General features: G+C 45.6%; 1 protein-coding gene across 1 annotated transcript in view; it reads left to right on the forward strand.

Moving 5' to 3' along the window:
• The window catches only part of LOC139687203 (uncharacterized), a 270420-nt gene that overhangs the window by 74526 nt on the left and 182987 nt on the right, over positions 1-12907 (forward strand). The gene's annotated exons all lie outside the window — the stretch shown is intronic.

Consider the following 12907-nt stretch of genomic DNA (forward strand, 5'->3'; position numbering starts at 1 on the left):
CTTTACTTTTTCAAAGAAACAGAACTCGGATAATATAAAGAACGCTGGCCTCAATCCCGTGTTATCACAAGTTATTCAGCTATTTTAAATTTATCTTAAACATGTCGGGCGCTTTTGCATGCTTTGCTGTTGAATCCGCCTAAACTTTAACCAGAATGGCTTCTTAGCAATCTTTAAAATAAAGTCTCCTGCTCTGTGCACTCGCAGAATTGATGGAATGTACGGGTGCATCCCATTAAATGATTCTAATTATTGTGATATAAATAAGTAATCTTCAATAAATGGAAATATTTTACTAGCATAATTGGTGCCGCGCTAATTTACTCCTGAAATGAATAAACCCCTATCGTCTCCTCCTCCACCGGGATAAGCTGTCCATATTACCCGTGGTTTTTCTAAATAATTCCTTTCAAAGCATCCATACTATCGACGTAAGCACAGCAAGTGAAGAACCGATATAATCCATCAGAAAGATGAATGCTAACATGATTACGCGCAGGATATCCTTCATATTAAAACAAACAAGCTAAACGAATTCCCTGGACCAGAGGACATTTACTCAAGAGCACTGAAAAAGGGCTCGCTCCCGAAATAGTGCCGCTCTTATTTGAATAAACATTTAACGATTCGATGTTGAAAGGCATAATCCCTCTTAACTGGCTAACGACGCACTTATCTTTTAAAGTGGAAATCAACATTATCCCAGTAATAAACGGCCGATTTCCATCGCCTCGTTTAAAATCTTTAAACATTCCAGTATAATTTTTACCGACATTGAAGAATCCCTCAATACTCATCAATCAGTAAGGTCATCCAGCGGTTAAGGTAGGTTTCTGGATAGCCATTATTACAAATTAAATAATTTGTGACCCCTAGCAAAACGCAACATCTTACTCGACCTTAGGTCCCTCTTCAGCTCTGAGTACTTACTTCCTCCCTTCATCCTGTCCAACATCCCGATTCTGTTCCTTCCCTTTCCTCTTTTGCTCAACATTCTACCTTCTATCACAGTCTTCAACATCCCACTGCCGGTCAATACCCCCTTCAGCCACTTTTCCTGCCTCCATAGGATTTCTCCCAACAAACCCCTCTCTTCGCCCACCATACCAAGTACTTCCTCATTTGTTTTCTTCTCTATCCATTTCACCTTCTCCATTCTTCTCCACACCAAACATTTCAAAAGCCTCCAATCTACGTCTATCCCCCTGCTTCAATGACCACGTTTCCGCACCGTACATAGCTACGCTCCATATCAAAGTTTTTACATGTCTTTTCTTAACATCCTTACTCAAAGTCCCTGTCATCAACTCCCTCCTCCTTGTGAAAGCCTCTTCGCCTAGCGCAATTCTTCTCCTTACGTCCCTACTACTTTGACCGTGTTGGTCCAAAACACTACCGATATAGGTAAACTGATCTACCTGCTCTAGTTTTTGCCCTCCTATTTTAATGTTTAGCTTAGCCTTTTTCTTTCTGGAAAATCGCATAACCTTTGTTTTATTAATATTGATTCTCATCCCATACCTGTCGCACTGAATTTCCAATTCACTCAGCAATGCTTGCCACCCCTTAGCTGATTGACAAACTAAAGCTTGGTCATCAGCAAACCTAACTGATTTTACGAATTCCCCGCCCACTTTCATTCCTACCTCGAGTTCTTCCCATGCCTCTTTGATCATTTTCAATATCCTTCCATCTTACCTCGCATAGACCTAAAATATCTATAATTCCCCTTTCCATCTCTCGTTTCGCATTGTGCAATTTCCCTGTCGTCATCATTGTGCTAACATTCCACGTTCCTATTCTAACTAATGTGGCCATCTTCTCCTTCGTCTTCTGCTCTGCTGCTGCCGGTTTTCCCTTGCAAGGGTTTCGTGGGATGACGACCGCGGGAGCCCTGCCTCCCCCGCTGCCGGGCACGACACACGGCCGACTGGGCCCAGCCCCGTAGTTGCCAGGACTCAAAATATCTGTATAGTCCATCATGTTAATCTTGGGAATGATAGTTGAGGTGGTTTCCCGTTGCCTTCGTCAATGGTGTTTTTAACGTGACACCATCACTTACTTGCCGCCCCTCTTTGGGGTCAGACGCCATTGCAGTCACCTCACTGAGGAACAGACGCTGCGTGGACTAACTTTCGTCTGGCTCCTAACCTTCGACCTATCTGGCATTGGTGACCCTTCCAGGAGCAATTATTATTACTCCCGCCAGCAAAGTTCTAGAGATCATCGGAACGCACAAACCCTTCTAGCACGTCAAGGTTGTAGTCCGGGGAGGGCTCGGTACTCATGTTCTCTAATAATTCAGCTAATAACACATGCTGAGAGCAAAAATATCGTGAAGCGCAGTTGGTGTTTTTTATGCACAGCATTTGATAATCGGTGGAAACGTGTGATTGAGGGGAAATCATTTTCTGTAATTTTGAAAAGGCCTTTGACCAACTTTCTCGCGCCAAATTGAAGCACCCGATGCGAGGGTGCGGAGTTGAGGATAATGTGATAAATTGGATTCAGGGCTTCCTTACTAACCGCTTTGAAACACTAGTGATAGAAGAGTCAAAATCCAACCATGTGTTTTGCGATTTAGTATTTACATTAATGATATCTCCTCAAAAATATAAAAAAGAAGATAGTTTGCCGACGGCACCAATATATTCGAAATAGTGAAGACAGGTATCGTAAATACTAAATATTGGCCTACAGCATTCAAGAAGTGGTATGTATAGTAGAGTTTGAATTGAAATACTAAAAACGTACGGTTATGCCCTTCTTAATAAGAGAAATACGACGTGGCTCTCCCAACTTTTAAACTTGGAGGTGTTCTGATGAACGTTGCAGGCTACGAAAAATACTTCGGTGTTACAATTGAATCCGATTTTACACGAGGAAAACAAAAACGCACTATTTGTCGAGAGGCTATAAATAATCGGGCGTTTGTCTAAAGTATAGGTAAGAAAAGTAGCGTTGAGAAAGTGAGTATGTGTTATATGTCTGTAACTAGCCCCGAAGTAGTTGAGTATGCGACGGGACATATGGGATCCAGCTCGAAAAACACAGACTACAGAATCGAATCAGACACAGTGAAAGGCCGTCAGATTCTTGAAAAATTCGCAAGAAAGAACACAAAGATTCACTCAATTTCTACTAGTTATGTGATGGAAACGCATTTTGCGAAGAATGAGACTAAAAGAAGATGGAACCTATTGCAAAGATGCCAATCGTGTGTTTTTGTATCCGACATAGAAGTCTGAGATAAACCCTCAATGAACATGAGGAGCTTAGAATATTCGTACAACCAGGAATTTTGAATTTGCTTCGTGTGTTTTGACAGAGCGTTAGCTATAATGAATTTAGTAGAATATTAATATATCACAGGAAAACAATGTTGGACTTGAACAATAAGAATCGCTTCCGCAAAACGTAATGTCGCAGACAGCTCAGGTACGAGTGGGGGATGGAGAGTCAGGATTGGCAGTGTTAGAAACAGGGGTAAGGCAGAGATTCCCTATAATTACCGTTATTTCCAACGTAGATTCAAAGGAAATAATTATAGATCCGCGGAAATAAACGGATATAGGAATGAAAGTCGGCGGGAAATCCAGGAAATAAGTTAGGTTTACGGATGTTCGAGCATGTATGAGTGAATTGGAAATTCAGTGCGAGGAGAAGAGAACACGTTTAAACAAAACTGAAGGTTAGGCGGTTTTCAAGAATCAGAATCGCTAAGTCAAATAATAGCGTTTTAAATAATTAGTAAGTTTTGTCAGTGGTTTTCTTATTCTACGAGAAAAGCTGGTTTTTGAAGACGAAATACGTTTTCAAGGAGTGACTGCAAAGGCTGCGGTGTGTTAATGAAATATTTTTTCACGTAAATATTCATTCAGCTTGTCTTCTGTGTTTCAAATATTATGACCATGGACGGAAAAGTGATTGGGAAGTCGTGGTGGAGTGCTTGCAAAGTACTCTATTGACGGTTTTAAGAGAAGGAAGGAACCAGCGGTGTCACCCCCTTTCAAGTGGATGTCCTATGTTACGATGAGTTAAGCGTAACGCAGACCATGGCGAATGAAACTTTGGGCATTTGATTCTTTAATGCATGCATTCATGATTATCATAAACGAGATACGAATACACTTAAAGATATTCCTGTATGTGCAAACCCTTAAACATTATGTTTATTTTACTGAGGTGGATATCGTTATTTGCTATTCATACCAAAGCAAAGTTTGTCGACATTTTGTCATATGGTGCAGATTTCGTGTTTTAGCAACGATTATAATTTAATCCTTAATGTTACTTTTAGATTATAAATTCGTTTTTCCTGCGTGGGTTTTTACTAGTTGAGCATTGCCACGCTCTCCCTAGCTTTTCCCACAAACCTCATTCTTTGCCTAGACTTTCCTTATTTTATTGTTCTCTATCTTCACTGTCATTTAATTTGAGTATGTGTGTATGTGTAGGTGTATTATTAATTAATATATGTATATGTATGTATGTATAGGTGTATGTGTGCATAATTATGTATGTATTTATGTACTATATGTGTATGCATCCATGTATGTATGTTTATGTGTGTATGTGAGTATGTATGTGTGTGTGGATACGCATGCATAGGTGTAGGTATGTGTATGCATATATGTATGTATGTGTGTATATATGTATGTTATTTAAGAGTTCAGGGGAAATGCTTTATACACTGATAGACAAGAAACCCTCATGTTTCCTGTCCCTCGTGTCGGACTCCCACCGACTAAAACCCCTCGTCTCTTCCGCTGTGGTCTTTATTTTCTCCCGCGGTACTGCTGGTGGCTTATTACTTCGCGGGAGAGACCATTAGCCGTAGCTTTTCCTCTATAACTATACTTACGCTTCCATTGTATAACCCCTTGCGCGCTCTGCTCGGCGCAGCTCCTTCACTGTGGCGGTAATCAAGTCGCAAATCACGCTCCAGGTCGCTTCCGATGCCAACATATGCTCCGCCAAGGCCTCTGGCGTCAGTTGAGTGTGTACCCTTGATACAAGGGCGTCGCGCGATGCACTGAACCGTGGGCACTCAAAAATCACTTGTTCAACATTCTCCTCAACTCCTGGGCACGTTGGGCAGTACGGTGAATCCTCATGCTTGTATTTATGCAGATACGCCCGAAAACACCCATGACCCGATAGCACTTGCGTGAGGTAGTAGCTGAGCTCCCCGTGGGAGTGGTTTACCCATTTCGCCACGTTTGGGATAGGCCGGTGTGTCCATCTTCCCTTCATTGATGTGTCCCACAATCTCTGCCAATCCTTAACACTGTCTTCCCTTACTTCTTTTCTGGTCTCACCCGAATTCTCCCGTTCATACCACTTCTTCCTCTTCTTTGCCAGGAGCTCCACTGGTACTATAGCCGAAATCAAGTTTATGGCGTCCTCGGAAACTGTCCGAAAAGCGCTTGCCACCCGCAAAGCACTAATCCGGTAGGGCGCTGCTACCTTCCTGCGATACCCCTTCCTCAGCAGTGCATCAGCCCATATGGGTACACCATACAGGGTTCGTCCGGAAAATAAGTGTACTGAGCTCAGGAAAAAAAAAATGTATTACACTTTTACATATCTTAAGCTAATATTCCTCAAAATAGGACCTTTGTGAGTCGATACACTTGTTCCAGCGGCGTTCCCATTCCTGGAACGCTCCCGCGAAGGCATCATCGGGAACCTCTCGAAGACTCGTCGTCGACCTCTTCTCTGCCCTCCACGAACATCTTGTGCCACCGAAAGATCATGTTTCTGGACATGGCTGGCTCCCCGTTAGCCTGGTTAATCATACCGACAGTTTCGGTAGCCGATTTCCCAAGCTTTACCGCAAATTTGATGGAATAACGCTGCTCCAAAAACTTCGGCATCGCGTTCCGTGACGTGGGTCGAGCGTGGAGGTTCGCGTTAACAGAGCTCCTCAATACACCACAGCTCAGAGCCGACTGCCTTTTTCAGCGTCGCTTGCCAACATACCTCCCTCCAATCGCAGCCCGTCAGAGCGGTGCTGGGCGCGCCTGGAGCGGCGCGCCCAGCCCAGGAGTCAGTACACTTATTTTCCGGACGAACCCTGTAGGTGAGCACTGAGGTTATAACTGATGCCAGCAGTTGTCTTCTTTTCTGCTTGGGACCACCAACATTGGGCATAAGCCGTTGCAGTGCGGTCGCCACTACAGAGCCTTTGCCGCTGACTTGCCCCACCTGCTCCTTGAAATTTAGCCTGGTGTCTAGGGTCACCCCAAGATACCGAATGAACGGCCGCGATTAGAGCTCGGTATCACCGGCGTAAAGAGTCACTTTCTCGGTCCGCCTTCTGGTGGAAACAAGAAGCGCTTCTGTTTTATGTTCTGCCAATGCAGTCCGACAGTCCGACAGAGGACATCCATTTCTTGACCACAAAGAAAACCTCCCAGAATATGGCGATGACTTGCTCCACAAGTTTAACGGTAATTACCACCGCTAAGTCATATGCGAATGCCACGAGGCGCACCTCGCGCGGAAGTCTCCGCAGCAGTAACGAATTGTGGAGGATGTTCCACAGGAGTGGCCGCAGCACTGAGCCCTGAGGAAACCCCCCAGTCACTCTATACATTTTCGGTCCGTCTTCCGTGTTGTATACTAGAAACCTCTCACGCAGGCAACTCGCCACTATCCTCCGAAGAAACCATGGGACATTAAACTCCTTTCGAGCCTCCATGACCCACTTCCATTTCACTGAATTGAAGGCATTTTTGATATCTAGAGTGGCGATCAGGCAATACTGCTTGGAGCCTCTTGTATATCTTTTTCCTGATATTGCTTCTTTTGCTGTATTGACCACCTTGCTCATCGCATCCAACGTAGAGCGGGATTTTCTAAAACCATATTGGGTTTCTGCCAGCAAAGGATCCACGACCTCCTCGATCCTGTTATAGATGATCCGTTTGAAGACTTTTCCAGCAACATACAGAGCGTATGATGGTTCGTCCGGAGGCTTTTTCCCTTTAGGTAGTAGAACTAATCTCTGCCATTTCCATTTATCCGTCTCCCTAGAGACATGTGCTATACACATCTAGGAACATCACGGGTGCAGCCTTGATAGCTATCTTCAAGGCCACGTTCGGGATTCCGTCAATGCCGGGAGCTTTGTTGTTTTTCACCCTTGTTGTTGCAGTGATCATTTCCTCTTCCGTGATGGCTGGAATATCCTCGTCTGCCTTCTCCTCGATGCAATAACTCTCCTCTTTCTGTTCAGTGAAGAGAGTTGATACAGTTCTCTTGAGCAGCTCTGGACAGGTAGGCGATGGCATCGGCTGGCTCTTCAGTCGACTCATGACAACCTTATACGGCCTGCCCCACGGGTCGCGGGGATCGAGATGGTGCGGGGGCTAACGTACTGGCTTCCCACCCTGAGGGCGCGGGTTCAAATCCCGGCGGTGTTGAATATTTTTCAGAGGTATCTCGATCCCTACTTGAGGTGCTTTGTGGAGGGCACTTTGAGTGAGCACGGCGTCCGTCGGATGGGACGTTAAGCTGCGGACCCCTTGGCGCCTTTCGTAAAGAGTAGGCTAATGCCGACGCCGAGTTTCTCTCCACCCTTCATCCTTTCCTGTCCATCCCCTATGGCGCAAATGACCTTAGCTGTCGGTCGCCTCCCCTAAAAACTACTACTACCCACGGGTCGCTGTCAACCTCACTGAGAAGCTCTTTCCAGCTTTCGGTTTTGACTTCATTGATGGCCTTTTTAAGTTCCCTACTAGCGTCTTTGAACTTGTCCTCCATTACGGCGAACGTGGGCTTTCCTCGGGCCCGATTAGCTAGTCTACGGGCCCGGTGACACTTACTTCGAAGACTTGCGATCCCTTCGCTCCACCAGTGTACCGGAGGTCGACGGTCATTATTCTTCTTCCGCGGCATAGTGAAATCACATGCTTCAGTTACCCTTCGCATGACCTCCTCTACTTTTTCCGTCGCGTATCCATAGTTCACAGGACGAGTGTCCAATGCCTCGCAAAAGAGATCAGCTTCAAACAACTTGGCCCTCCAGCCCCTCGAGTTCGATCTTGGTGGTTTGGCCCCTCGCTTCGCGTCCTTATTTATCTCCCACAGCATGGCCCGATGATCACTGTGGGTGTAAATGTCCTGTTCCTTCCACGAGGAACGGTCTCCCCTCACTAGACTACTACTCACAAAGGTGAGGTCCACTATGGATGAGGACTCTCACTTGACGAAGGTAGGCTCGCTACCTGTGTTGAGCAGGACCACATCTAGTGCTGACCCAGCCTCAAGCAGGGCTTGCCTCCTCGCATTCGTCCTCCTGCTGCCCCAGTCCACCGCCCATGTGTTGAAATCGCCGGCAATGGCTACCGGGAAGCGTCCATTTGCATCTGAAACCAGCATGGTGAGGAAATCCTGGAACTCGTCCAGAGTCCAACTGGGTGGTGCATAGCAGCTGTAAAAATATACACCCTGGACCTTTACTCTCAAAAAACCTTGATCCAACTGGCAGCCAGTATCCTGAAATGGAGACCTCCCGCAGGACCAGATCACAGCCTTACCAGTTCCATCGAACACCCAAGGTTGGGTATCCAGATGTCTGTAGGGTTCCGAGAGGATGGCCAGGTCCGGCTTTAGCTCTCGCACCGTCTGCTTGAGTAGATCCTGGTCTACCCTGCAATGTTGGGGGTGGAGCTGTAGTGACCTCATTTCCTGAGCTTAACGGCCACCTGGAGTGCCCGCACATACACCAGGTGTCGACTACTTCCTGCTATATGGCTAGGAAGCTCCTTGTCGCATTTGCCATCACATAGTGCACAGTGCGCACCGCCTTGCACTCCGCGATTTTGTGACCTTCTTTACCGCATTTTATGCAGCATCTTGACCTGTCTGCTTAACTTTTAAAGTTCCTAGACAGGTGGCCAATGCCCCAGCACTTGAAGCACTTCAGGGGCCTCACGATCTCTCTTATACGGCAAGAGGTCCATCCAATGCGGATGTGCTCAAGCTCCAAGAGCTTCTTGGCCACCAGTCCGCAGACGACCGCAGTCTGGGTTCTGTCGCACGTGAACCTCTGGGACTTAATCGATGACAGCGTTATGCCACTGTGTTCGCCAAGGTCACGCTGGATGGCCTACAAAACTTCTTTCTTACTCTTGAATTCGTCCATGTTTTTAATTTCAACTTCAAGCTCTTGCAACTTGCAATCGATGGTGGCATTCTCACCTAGAGCCTTCTCCATGACAGAACACAGTTCTGGCGCCCTTTCGGTGCTCTCCTTCGTGAGAACAAAGGGCAAACCGCCGCCCTTTATCCTGTGGATCCTATGCACTGACGTGCTCATATCATTCAGCGTCTGGTCTTTCTCTATATAACTTACAATTTCCGCGAAGCTCATGTCGGCTTTCGCCTCAACAATGAGCGAATTCGGCATGACTCTTCTACGCTGTTTTGTAGACCGCTGCGGATTTTTTAGCTCGGCCTTCTTTTAGGATTCCTCTTCTTCCTCTGTACCTGCCATTCACCTTCTCTCTCTTCTGTGCTACAAGCTGCGGATACTCCTCTAGCTGTTTTTTTCTCTTTTTCACTTGATCCGCCAACTGCGGCATCTGCTGAGTTCTCCTGCTCTTTGCCGTAACTACGGGCCGACTTTTTTCAGATCCCTTTGCCTCCATAGTCCCTGTGTTGTTCTCCTGCACATCTTGTTCTTCGCGCGGGGTCTGCGAAGATGTGGTCTGTGTAACTGTTACCAAACTTGTAGCCTTATGTTCCACAACCTTTGTCTGCGTAGAAGTGGTACTTGTACCTGTTACAAACCTTATAGCCTTCAATTCGACAGCCTTCGTTGCTCCGACGAGCTCCGCCATCCGAAGCCAGCTGGATTTCAGACTCGCCACCTTACTCTGGATGGCCTTATGGACATTAGTCTTTCCTCTAATAAACTCGCTCAGCTCCTGCAGCAAGCCGCCATGTAATTCCACCAAATTCCGCAGGTTCTGTTTCTTCTCCTCCTCACTTGTAATATGTAGGGCCAAGTGTTCCACCCGTTCAACTGATGTTTGGCTTTCAATGTTCATTTTAGAGTCACTTGTAGCATTAGATGCTATAGAGGCCGAGTGACCCACCAGTGCAACACTGCGGTCGCTGTATGACGACGCCTGGGAGCCCGCTTGCTCACACCCTATCCGCGCCGGTACTGGGGTATCCCTCCCCTGCACGCTGATTCCTTCTGCAGGACTACCATAATTGGTTTATTGTCGGAGTTCCTTCCCCTTTTTAGCTTTTCTGTCCGCCCCGGGTATTTTATTTGCCCGATACCCACTATTTCTAGCCAGCGAGAAGTAATTACTTCTCTATCTTCCGTTTAAGATGGCGAAAAATTCCGACGACATGGTAAAGAAAAACACTGTGAGTGATCTTTTTAAGTGATTCTATATTGTTTGTTGCTGCTCTATATATATAAATATATATATACATACATAAAATAGGTAGTCCACGCAGCGTCTGTTCCTCAGTGAAGCGGCAATAATGGCGTCAGACCCCAGTGGGGCAGTCAGTATGTGATAGTGTCACGTTAAAAACAATATTGAAGAAGGCAACGGGAAACCCCCTCAATTATCATTCCAAAGATTTAAATGATGGACAAAACAGAGATTTTGAGTCCTGGCAACTACGGGGCCCAGCCCAATCGGTCGTGTGTCGTGCCCGGCAGCGGGGAAGGCAAGGCTTCCGCGGTCGTCATCCCACGAAACCATTGCAAGGGAAAACCAGCAGCAGCAGGATAGATGACGCAGGAGAAGAAGACCACATTAGTTAGAATAGGGACGTAGAATGTTAGGACAATAATGAAGACAGAAATTGGAGATTGTTAAGCGAGTGATGGAAAGGAGAAATATCGATATTTTAGCTCTATGCGAGGGAAGATGGAAGGATTACGTGGATTACTGGAGTGACCAGTATAGAATAATATTCAGCGGCGGGGACGAGAGCCAACGAGGGGTTGCCATAGTATTAAATGAAGAGGTAGGAAGAAGCATAGTCAACATAGAGCAGGTAATGGATAGATTATTACTAGTAGAAATAAAAGCAGAACAGACGAACTTGGTTATTATTCAGGGATATATACCACCAAGCAGAACCGACGAACTACCGAGGAAGAGGTGGATAGGATATACGATCAGTTAGGGGACATAATCGCGTATGTCCCCACAGGGACACAATTGATAGCGATTGAATTGAGCTGATTGAAATGCGACGGGAGGCGAACGAAGAGATGGTGATGAGTTGGGGGACTACGGTTTAGGCACGAGGACTGACCGCGGGGAGAAAGCAGTAGAGTTCTGCAAGAGACGGGTTAGTCATCACCAACACTTGGTTTAGACACCACAAAAGACGCAGGTGTACATGGAAAACGCCAGGTGACTCAGAAACGTATCAGCTAAATTATATTCTGATTAGACACAGATTTAGGAACAGTGTGATTAATTCGCACAGCTTCCCGGGAGCGGATGCGGACTCTGATCACAATTTAATTGTTTTGAAATTAAGGGTCCGTTTCAAAAAGATACGTCAGGGGCGGCAAGTTACAAAATGGAATGTAGAAGCATTAAATGGTTTGAAAAAGAAGGAATACCAAAGGGCGGTAGAGTAGATCATGGAGGGTGGCAGAGACCTTAGTACTCTCCAAGATAAATGGAAAAGTATCAAGAAATAGTTTTCCAAAGCCGCAAAAGACACTATGGGAACCGTTAACGCTAAAAGGACTGGAAAACATTTGATCACGGATGAGATGATTACAAAGATGGGTAAGCGTAGAAAATGGAAGAATGTGAATACAGAGTTAGGCAAAATGAAGTACAAAGAGATAAACAATAAATTGAGGCGGGCCACTAATAAAGCAAAAGAAGCATGGTGGAAGACGCAGTTCGAGGATATGGAAAGTCTGCAGAGGAAGGGTGAAAAAGGTGCGCTGTATAGCAAAGCTAAATCTTCATCGCGAAGTAAGAAAGGATGATCTATGCTAACAGTTAGAGATGAAGCGGATAAGATAATAGTCGACGTAGGAAAGATCCTATTAGACATAGAAAAAGAACAAGATGTAGAGAAAGATAGCTTAGGTCCAGGCATACTCGACGATGAGATAGAAAGGGCATTAAGTGAGATGAAACTAAATAAGGCCGTGGGGTGGGATAACATTCCCGCGGAACTATTGAAAGGTTTAGGAAAATTTGCGAGGAAGAGGCTGATTCGTAGTATCTCTGAGGAAGCAATCTGGCCGGGAGACTTTGTGATATCAGTTTTAGATCCTATTCCGAAAAAGTTAAGGCTACAACATTGAGGACTACAGGACAATAAGTTTGTCAACGTAGCTAAAGTTGTTCTCAGAATCATTTGCAAAAGGAGAAGGGCAAATGATTACTTAGGGGATAATCAGTTTGGGTTTAGGAAGGGGAGAGGTACGCGTGATGCCATTGCGGTAATAATATTATTGGTAGAGAGGAATATAGAACACAACCCGGAGGTATTTGCCTGTTTCGTAGATTTCGAAAAAGCGTTTGATAGAGTGAATTGGTAAAAACTAATGAGTATATTGCAGAAAATAGGAATAGATTGGCAGGAATGGAGGCTAATCCGCAACCTGTTCATGTCTCAGACTGCTCAAGTGTGCGTGGGGAACGGAGAGTCCGGATGGGCGGTGTTAGAAAGAGGTTTAAGGCAGAGTTGCCCATTATTACTGTTGCTGTTCAACCTGCATGCAAAGGAAATGATTAAAGAATCATGGGAGGAACTTGAGGTAGGAATGAAATTGGGCGGGGAATTCATAAAATCAGTTAGTTTCGCTGATAACCAAGCTTTAGTGTGTCAGTCAGCCAAGGAGTTGCAAGCATTACTGAGTGAATTGGAAATTCGGTGTGACAGGTAT

This window comes from Hetaerina americana, unplaced genomic scaffold (genome assembly GCF_022747635.1).
Source record: "Hetaerina americana unplaced genomic scaffold, ioHetAmer1.1.p SCAF_18, whole genome shotgun sequence".
NCBI lineage: Eukaryota > Metazoa > Arthropoda > Insecta > Odonata > Calopterygidae > Hetaerina > Hetaerina americana.